The 10,671-nt window shown below is 34.8% G+C and overlaps 1 long non-coding RNA gene across 1 annotated transcript; it reads left to right on the top strand.

Annotated features, from left to right (window-relative positions):
* The first annotated feature begins 7,376 nt into the window (after positions 1-7,376).
* On the top strand, positions 7,377-9,377 carry LOC146545606 (uncharacterized). Its single transcript, XR_014881259.1, has 3 exons — positions 7,377-7,816; positions 7,970-8,114; positions 8,857-9,377. It is a non-coding gene; the product is annotated as an uncharacterized LOC146545606 (long non-coding RNA).
* The last annotated feature ends 1,294 nt before the right edge of the window (positions 9,378-10,671 follow it).

Here is a 10,671-nt window from a genome sequence, read left to right as displayed (position 1 = left end):
AGAATGGCTCAAAGAACATCCAAATGAGAGCTAAAGTTAGGCAGGAAGGTTGTGGGTGAGCCCAATTTTCCACCCAATGAGCTGAATAAGGAAATGACCTGTGGGTACCCATGATAAACTGTATTTTGTCAGTTGTGAGTAAGGGGATTTAAGCAAGCAGAACTTTATGGAAAATCACAGAAAATAAAAAGCAATTCAGAGAAAACTAAATTAGCAAGTGCCTGTATTAAAGAATCACAGAATCATAACTCTCCCCAAGATACCCGTCTGTGGTAAAACTTACTGCTACTAACTCTCCAACTTTTCTCCCATTATTTCACTACAATTACCATAGTGTCTCCATTCCCATCCCTGTCATTCCAATGATAGAGCCCTGCTCACCCTCTCCGATCACCTCCTACAGCTTACCAGGGAAGAACCAGTAGTAAATAAGATCTCTGACCTAAATTTTTGTAATAAGAGGAAGCTGCTGCTCACAAGTTTTCTTTCTCCTCATTTGCTTTCTGCAATACTCCTTTCTTACATCACTTCCAGGGCACACTAGCCAAATGGACTAATAGAACTTATCAGCAGAGCATAAGAAGTGTCAGTAGGAGCATTGTTTTACTTCCAAGAAGAGCACAACAGAATATGCAAAAAAAAGTAACCCTAATTGTAACAAAAAAAGAAAAACAAAACCACTTGTAAACTGATCCTTAAAACAGTAACCAGTTAGCTCTTTCATGTAGAATCATCAGCAGAGGGGTTTTGTACAGATAACCTTACTCAAGATTTTTCCACCTGTAGTTTTCCAACAGCCTGACCTTTTTTCATTCAGCAAGAAGTGTAAGTATTGAGCTCTCCAGATATAAAATGATTCATCGGTTCTCTAATTATCAGCGTTATACTAATCCTGTATGACTGGAAAGAATGCAGCATTGTCCCAGTACCACTTATTTTAGTGAGACTCTTAGTGAGACTCTGTGAGCATATATGCATTTGCCCAGTGCAGTAAGGAATGTTTGCAAAAGAAAACAATTTTAAGTATTGCACATTAATATTCACTATGCACAATCTATCATAGTTCTCGACACTCAGTGCCTGCTTTCTTAAATTCTGTACCACAGGTTGCTCTTTGTGTATGTTTGGGAAGGGGGCGGGCAGGGGGGAAGTGAGGAAAGGATATTTAATACAAGTATTATGCATAATTAGAACTGATAAATAAGAATTGGCAATTAGGGGAACCTTAAGCAATTTTTCACTCTATCTGAGCAAAATGATTAAACTGAAAGCGACAAGCTTGTAAATTAGAAATCTTAAAATATGAAAACTTTATTCCAAGTGTGTCATTTGTGAATCATTTAAGTGGCATATAATTAGATATGCAGTCACTTTATTATGGCTTATTTGTTCCTGGCTCATAAATACTTTTATCATGAAAAGCTCTCTGACTGTGGCATCTACTGTAGAGAGGTCATGAAAAGGAACTGTTGAAACTTTGCCACTAAAGATTTGTAAAACTACTTGAGAAAAATCATATGAACACACTGCCTTAAATCATCATAGAGAAGTGACATTTGGAAGTGGTGCAAATAATTTCTGAAAACAAGTTTTACATCATTGGAAAGGAACTCTTGCTTTTCTCCTTTTTGTTTTAATTCATTTAACTTTTCCTTGGAAATGAAAGAATGTTTAGCCAATGTAATGATGGCTAATATAAAGTCTCAGCATCTGAGTGTCTGGCTTAAGGTTTGAGGATGAGCTCACTGACCTTTTCTGGTCTTTTAGTTCTATACAGTTCAATGTATCGAATGCAAGTGGAACTGTCTAAAGCAAACTAGATTACTCTTCAAGTCAGCAGCCAGAAGAAAATTACAAAACTGTAGGTGTAGAAAATGCATAGATTCTAATTTTAGCTGATTTTTTTTTCAACTTTTCTCCCTTCCTTTTCCTCTGATATCTTCTTCCATCTTTTTATGTCATGGCAATGCCCATCAGTCAGTCTGCAGGCCAGAGGAACTCTTCTCCAGAATTGTCATCTCCCTTGTGCTTCCAGATGCCAAAGGTGTGCAAGTCTACTTACTCCAGCCTTTTCCAGTTCCTCTATGGATAATATGTATACTGAATCTCACAACATTATTCTCTTCCAGAAAATCTGAACATATAGCTTCTTCAACATTTCATCTGACAATATATTTCATAACAATCCTGATGGAACATTAATAGCTATAATTTTACATTTAGTAAATATCTCCAACATACTAAACTGTGAGATGGTGCAAGTTTTCAGTAGCAGCTACAGTGCCATCAGTCTGAACAGTTAAATTGGGAATACTTTTTCTCAAACAGGGTTATATATTCTCTGCAAAGACTCTTAACTAAAATGAAAGCAAAGGACATTGTAACATAAAGTGTGATAGAAAACAGTGGAGAATTGTATTAGGTATTGACAGAATTAAATGTATTCAGAAGCATCATGCTTCTTTTTGTTTTTCCATAAATTCAGTTGTCGTGTTAATGGCAGGAGTCATTTTATGAAATCTATGAAATAATGAAAAGAGAATCAAGAAAAGAAATATATATATCCTGATTCCTGTAACTGAAGAAATAATTTCTGAACTTCAAGTTATCGTGATTCTTATGTGCCTCTAATTGAAACTTCAGTCTTGCATGAATGAAGTCATCACGAGTCATCTCCCAGAAATAGCATATAGGTAAAAAAGCACATCCCAGACCAATTGTTGCAGTACATGTTTTGTTTTGTTTTGTTTTGTTTTGTTTTAGTTTCCATATTTTTTAGTTTTGATTTTTTTTTTCTTTTCATTATTTCAACATAAGTCTAATCTTTTCAACCTCACAGTGATTCACATATTCATAGACAATATAGTTTCAGCTTTCACTAACAGTTTTCCATGTGCCATCATGGATTGTTTTCTTTCCAAAACAAATAAGAAGTATTTAGCCTAAATTCTTCCTCCTGTCCTCTCCAATACTCACATGCCTTAAAACAGAGGAACGGCATGCATGCATTTTTGTTTGTTTGTTTTCTAAGTATACTTCAGAGCTGTCTTTTACAGTTCCCTGTTTTTTTCCTAACTATACACTTTACGTAATTGTAATGTTTAATGATATTAACTATTTAAATCAAGTTATTTACAGTTGCTATACTAGGGTGTATTATTTATTTTTAGTTCCTGTCATGGTTCCTTTCAATTGTCCAGGATGAAAAGTAAGATTGGGTTGAAATCTGAACTTAGATTCTTCTTACTGACACCTATTCAAATTGCTTTTTGCTTTTCACGCTCACTGACAACTGTAGTTAATTTTCAGTGAGATATTAATATAGTATATTAATAGTATTACCAGAGTTTTAGAGTGCTAAAAATAAATAGAGTCTTTCATTCAGGTGCAAAAAATAAAGCAAGGAACTGAGAATTTAGAATTGGGAACCAAGGTGATTCCTAGCCCAAAATATTTTCTTAGGGATTTAGATTATTCCTTTTAGAAGTGTAAAGCAGGCCACTTTTCTTTCCTGTTTGGTACTACTCTGATGACATGCTGTATATAACAATTTGGAGAAATCTCTGTAGAAGTGTAAAATTGGGAATCAGTTCAGTTATCAACTTTGTACATTTTTAACTGAAACCTTCCATCTCCTAGAAGAGGCTATACTCAACAGGCTATTGCTACATATGCCTCCTCTTGTTCTACAAGGAATAAAAGGAAGAGTTAGTTCAAGGTCAATGATTACACTGAATCCTACATTCTGTTCCTGGTACCTTTCGTGCATTTTATTCAGACTATTTCATATAGAATACAGAGGAAATAAAAGGTCTGGTCATACAGAAGAGATGAAAATTGTAAAAAGATAAAAGATAAAAAACTACAGAAAGCCTGCCGATTATGATGACTGACCTAAGCCTGACCCAGCTGCTGAAACTGCCTACTTCTGAGGGCAAAATCTCTCACCTCTTCTATCATCCAGGTGGGAGGCCAGTCAGAAAGGACTGCAGCTACCACAAGGCTTTATTAAGCATGGTTATCGAGAGGAGTGGGGAGAGTGAAGGACACCATAGTCCTCCCAGCTAGAAGTACCTCTGAGTTTGTCTCTGCATGTTTTGCAAGCACCTAAGAAATGCCAAGGTAGATTTACAGTGTACAGACACCTGAGAATTTAAGCAAGGAATTGAAAGGAAGAAATCCAATCAGAGTTTTAGTAAGAGTAGTTTGTTTCTTTTTTACTGAACTGCCATCAAAAAAGCAAATTTGGGTTTTCTCATGATTGGTACAAAGCTGCTTCCTTTTCCAGTACTCAGAAAGCCTTCAATGATCAGATAAGGTTAAGTCATAGCTGGTTAAATCTATTTCCCCCCAAGTTTCTCTCTTCTCTACTGTGAATGCTGCAATTCAGATTATTTCTCTTAAGGAGTAACTGGTATACTAGAAAAAAAGACACGTCTGATTTCCTGCAGTCCCTTAGGGCTGTAGGCCTACATATCCACACTGTATCTTTACTACTAATCACACTGACTGTTGGATGTACATCACTGATTCGTGGATACCTAAAAACTGGGGGATTCTGCATCCCCACTGCAAGTGGGGCATTAAGTAGTGTATTGGTGTGTAAATTCAGGCTAGACCAAAGGAAGCATATAAATAGGAAGGAGAACAGCTGTTTATGAGGGTGGATTGTGATAGGACAAGGGGGAATGATCTTAAACTGAGACAGGGGAGGTTTAGATTAGATATGAGGAGGAAGTTTTTCACTCAGAGGGTGGTGACATACTAAAACAGGTTGCCCCAGGAGCTTGTGGATGCCTCATCCCTGGAGGTGGTTGTCTGGTCTGGTGGTTGGTGACCAGATGATCATTGTGGTCCTTTTCAACCCAGGCCGTTCTATGATTCCATGAAAGGAAACTTCTAATCAAAAAGAGCCCTCCTTTTATACTAAAATCTACCAACAGTCCACTCCTCATACAGAAAAACAATTTTTAATCGGTGTTCTATAATCTTCTGATAAACATATGATAGAAAAGAATCCAACAAAGGGGTAAATAGGAAAATGAAGTATTCTCTTTATGATCTGTGACAAATGCAAAGTCATTCTTCCTAGCATATAAAACCATTGATATTCTTCAAGGAAAAGATGTTTGTGAAGTATCTTCATATACATGTGGTAATCTCCCCATTCTCTTATCCACCTATCAAAATCATTGCAGAAACTGGCAGAGTGAATAACACAGTGAGTATATGCATTGATAAAGTTTTGTTCAAATTCATTTTATTACTTAATCCTGTCTACTTTGAATATGTATCTACACCTAACAAATGAGACATACTCTTTATGAAGAGAAACTGTGGGTGATTAATGTGGAACACACAAATAACTTCTACACATTCATTTCTCTCTCTCTCTTTCTAACGTCTTTACTTCTTCCCTCCAAGAAGAATGACAATTTTAAAAAAATCATATTTCAGTATTACCTCACACTGCTAAAATACAAGGGACATTTGTTTTATGATGATTTGTTTGTAATTCTTTTTTTTTTTTACAGATGTTTTTAAACTTACACAATTTTTTTTTTAACCTTGGAATGTTTCTAAACTCAAGTTGAAGTGACCTGCAAAATCAATTTTTTTTTGCCTGTTATTTGAATATGTATTTAAGATAAACTGGTATACATCAGACACCTGAAAATACATTTGTCAACTAACATTACATCATCAATGAATGAGATTGTCTCCTACAATTCACTTAAGCACTGAATAAATTCAATAGAACTAAAAAAAGCAAGGACTATGTAGGATGAGAAGTAGGTTCCTTTTCATCTTCATACTGTTAAAACTTATTAAATGATTACATTCACATCCTTTGTTTATGAATTTAGTTCTCAGGATTTAAGGAACTCTAAATACCTCTTCCAAAATCGGCATTTTTCTTTTTAATAAAATATTAAAAAAAAAAAAAAGAAAAAAAAGAAAAAGAAAGAAAAGGTGAAAGAAGTCATTCCTGGTGCAATTTGCAAGTCTGGAAAATATTCAGGTCTAAAGGAATTTTCATTATCTTAAATCTTGTTTTGGATCCTGATAAAGAACTGCCTTCCAGGTGATTGCATTCTGGCTTTACATATTTCTTCATTTAGGTGGCAGTTTAATCTGCAAAATGTTACATATATATACTTTTTTATTTTCTTTGGAAAGTTAGAAGAAATCAATTTAGAGAGAGAAAAAAAAAAACAATCAATAGACATGGTTTGCTGGAAACAGGCACTTGAGCATTTAAGAGAGTTTCACAAGCTGGATGGGTCAAATAGGGGTATATTCCAGTTTGCCCTCATCTATCATCACACTGGCTTTCTAAGTAGCACAAAAATCAATCCTAAATCATGTCTTGCTAGTGGAGATTGCAGATTTCAAGCACATTAAAAAAAAAAAAATAACAAAAATCATTTTGCAAATGACTCACTGAAGGTCAATAGAAAAGCATTAGATGTTAGAGCCAGATGGGTCCATACACATTAACTGAAGCATCAGCAAATAGAGTTTTAGAACTATTATATATCAAGACGTTATCATTAAATTTCACATCAATTCAGCTACAACATAATCCCTTATTTTGGAACAAACAAACAAACAAACACCAAGCTATTTCTTCTTTTTCCAGGAATTTGCAATAAATTGTTCTTAAATACACACCACATTTTCTCATCTTCTCTAACTAAATTTGGATCCTGGTATTCTGCACACCTGCAGCAGCCAATGTCACGGGGCTAAGTTTATTTTATGCTTTTAAATTCAATGTGGAGGAAAAGTATTGTAGATACATATGTAATCATTTTGCGAACATTACAGCCTTTTCATCTATTTAATGGTTTTGTGCTGCATCTGCCAGTAAAGCCGACACTGCAACTTAATCTCTTGAAGTATGTATTTCTAATGCTTCTAATGTTTACAGTAGTGAAACTCTCAGACTAAGAGGAATGAGACAACCTGCCTCACCAATATGTGCACAAGCACTAACAGGACTCACCCTCTGACCACCTTCTTAGAAGGTGGTAGAAATCTTAGCTGATTCTTTCTGTACTCACGATCACTTTCTGAGGTAAGCAAGAAACATTAATAATGGTTCTATTATTAAGGAGCTGGAATAAATTCGAAACAACAAGTTTCAGAAAAAAAAGAGAACAGTATTTCACAGAGAAACATACAGTAAATAAAATTTTGCAACTAATTCTGTGAGTGCTATCATGCTTATCAGTAAAACAAAGTAATGGTAAAAGTCCATTTGAGGAAACAGAAATGTATATTCAAAATAAAGATGACGTTTACCAGTTTAATGGTAAAAGAAATAAATATAATAGAGTCTGGTGTGCATTGCAATATATCCAGTGATTATTAAAACTAAAATTTTACTACACATACACAAACATAGTTTGTATGTTTCTTTTCCAGCTCCTTCACTTATTCTTTATTGTTACTTTTATCCTTTTCTGTACAATTTGATCCTGTCTCCCACAATTCCTTGTAGCTTTTTCAAAGTAAGTTTCAAAGGAACTGTAGATAAAAATGAAAGCAAATTCTTACATTCCCATTTCACTATTAGAATATATTTTCTCTATTTTTGTGGAGGCTACAGTAAGGTTTTCCAGATGAAATCTTGTTAGTGCAAGTTCCTTGTGCTAAGCCAAAATAATATTCCTCATTATCTTTGAGGAGAATGAAAATATTTGAAGCAGAATAGAAGAATTTCAAGAAAGAAATTATGTAGCTCACATGCTTCATCCAGAGCAGCTGTGGACCCTGATCTCTAGAATACTACTATTTTATGAAGTTTTGTGTAAGTAATACGTTTTTTCTCCCCCAATATTTCCTATCCCAAACTGCATATATACATATATATATAGCTAAGATTTTATGCAGATTTATCTTTGTCTTAATCTTTCCTCATTTCATTTCCTATATTCATGGTTTGCAAATGGTCTCTTTTCAGTTTAGGTGCCTGATTGGGCCCTGAATATTTCACCTTGCAACAGAATGAATCATGAAATAAAATTTCACAGTCTGTCTTCAATTCATATATTAACCTGGATAGTATCAGTGAACTTGGACATAATGTTGGAATCCTTTGGAATCTGGTAAGACTGGAGTCAAAATCTTCAAATGCTACCAGTACTTCCAGGTTTGCATCTTTGTGTTTTACAAAACTTTGACAAAATCTCAGAGGAGAATGTGTTTAGATGCAGGTCTCTTTGACTCAGTGCAGAATTTTGATGTGACCTGATTCCACAACTTTGTATGAAGTTCTTAGTTTTTCCTATGCATACTAATTTAGAATAGAAACATACTGAGGATTTTAAAATAATTTTGAAAGACTAAATAATACTTGAATTCTGTAGCTATCTCGAAATCAGCATTAATAAATTCTAGACATACGCATTTAAGACTCAAGTGAAAAGATACCAAACATTTAATGGTGCAGAAAGGCACAACAGAAAACATATACAGTTTCTTTTTGACTTTAGAAAATATGTAGTTCACTCCAAAATTAGTGTCTCCTATTTATTCCCTTGGAAATTACAGCAGATACAAAAGAGCACAATAGCACTATTTGATAGATCAATTTCTCAGCTATAGAACTCTAGCTTTCAATATTATCAACATCATTAACTACATCTTTTTGCTAGGAGTGAACAACAGCCTGCTTATAAAAATTCGCACCAGTGGAGGTGAACCACTGTTGCCATCGCCACTGCTGAAATGCATCACCCTCTGCCTCACTGTGCTCTCATCCACTGTCTCCAGAAACGTTTAGCAAGTGTCAGTGAATGTTTTTTCTGCATGGAGGAACTCATTTACATACCTTTTCTTCATCCACAGTTCCATGTCAGATGCAAGTTTTGTCAGACTGCTCCTCTGCTGCCATCTGCCACACGGCAATGAAGTGCAATGAAATACTGGTGGGAAGGTTCGGCCTCTGCTACTTCCTTACCACCAACATCCTTTTCTGACATCATGGACGCAACAAAATAGAAGGCATTACTTTAGAGCAGCCCTCATATATGTTCCTGAACAATGTCTGCTTTGAATAGTTAACTGTGCACATTTCCAAATAAATTTCGGTATCTTCGGTGTGGTTCTGTAAGCAAGTATTTCTCTGTCATTTGGACATTAATTTCTAGTACAACAGCTGTATTTACATGATTTGCTTGTTACAAAATAACTCGTATTTTTCACCCAGTCAAAATGCCACTGGCATTCACCAGACAAGGAATAGAAAATCAAATTTTCAGTCCTATATCATTCAGTTTCATTGTATGGAGACAAATGACCTTGGGATACAAGCTTTTGTTGAAAGAATATCATATAATTAAGAACTCAGACGTGATCCACTTGTTTTCCTACAGTACCTTTTAAAAAGAAGTGCTTAACTTTAAATACCTATGCCCTTTAGCAAGCCTTGGGCAGGAACATACCACAAGGAAACAAAACAAAGGAACTTGAATGCTGACATTCATAAATGTTTTTTCTTTGTTAACATACTCAACTGGAAGAGCAATATTTTCATTTTTTACTGTGCTAGAGAAACAGAATAAAATATTGCCCTGATCAAGTTGCATCAGTAATCTATAACACTTGGGCAGATTTCTCAGGCCATCATGTTTTGACAATTTACATAAAAGTGTACTTTCCAAGACAGTGAATTAGCTCACACATAGATGAACTTGATTCTTTGCTGCTACTCTGCAGCAGGGTTTATTCCTGGTCCCATTTAAGTGTAAGGGAATAACTAATTATTTATTTCCTCTTTATCTGCCACAAACCCCATGAGGCATCTGTTCTGTGAAGAGGATTTTTGAAGGAACTGTTGGAGCTGGGGACGTGGGATTATGCAGTGCAGGAGTGCAGCTCTGAAATGATTCCTCTTACAACACTGAAGTAGAGGACACAGCTTACTTCAGAGTTTAATTCTGTTCTCATTTATACTTGCATAAATCCAAGCAAATGAGTAAAAATGGAATTCAAATAGAAATGTATTTTACGGAATCCTTTTTAAAATTATTGTATATATCACTGAAGACCATATGTCGATATCCTCATTCTGAATACACTGTTAAAACAAGCTCAGAACCTTTTTAACACTGCAATAAAAGGAAAAAATACAAAACACAGCAGAAACTAAATAAATCCTCTTTTCTTTTCCACCTCAGGGAGGTTTTTATTTTAAATCTTGGCCAAGGGCTTACAGAAATAAGTCCATATACTAGAAGTTAGCCATTAATTATATCTGAAAAATAATTATTGATCTTGGAGCAAAACTGTCCCTGAAAGGAGTTGAACACCAAAGAAAACACTAAAGAAATCTGAATATATACTTAGAATCAGATATTCCATTCCTGATATTTCAATTGAATATTGATTTCTTAGTAGCAGAGATTATTCTAAGCTGCAGTGTGTCTTAGCTTTTAACTACAAAAACTGCATATGGGTCATGTGAGATACATGCTATTTTGCACTTAATTGTCTTCTACTGACTTTAAATCAATCTTGATATTTCTTCTATTCCTTGTACTACTGCAAAATATCTATAACTTTATTGAAGTCTGAAGTCACACTTCACAAAGAATAGAAAGTTAGACATCCTTTTTTTACAGCTGCAAAGCAATAACACAAGGAGAATAAACTAACACAAGA

The sequence above is a fragment of the Meleagris gallopavo genome, chromosome 1 (assembly GCF_905368555.1).
Source record: "Meleagris gallopavo chromosome 1, MGAL_WU_HG_1.1, whole genome shotgun sequence".
In the NCBI taxonomy this organism is placed as follows: Eukaryota; Metazoa; Chordata; class Aves; order Galliformes; family Phasianidae; genus Meleagris; species Meleagris gallopavo.
This window is presented reverse-complemented; position numbering and strand designations above follow the sequence as displayed.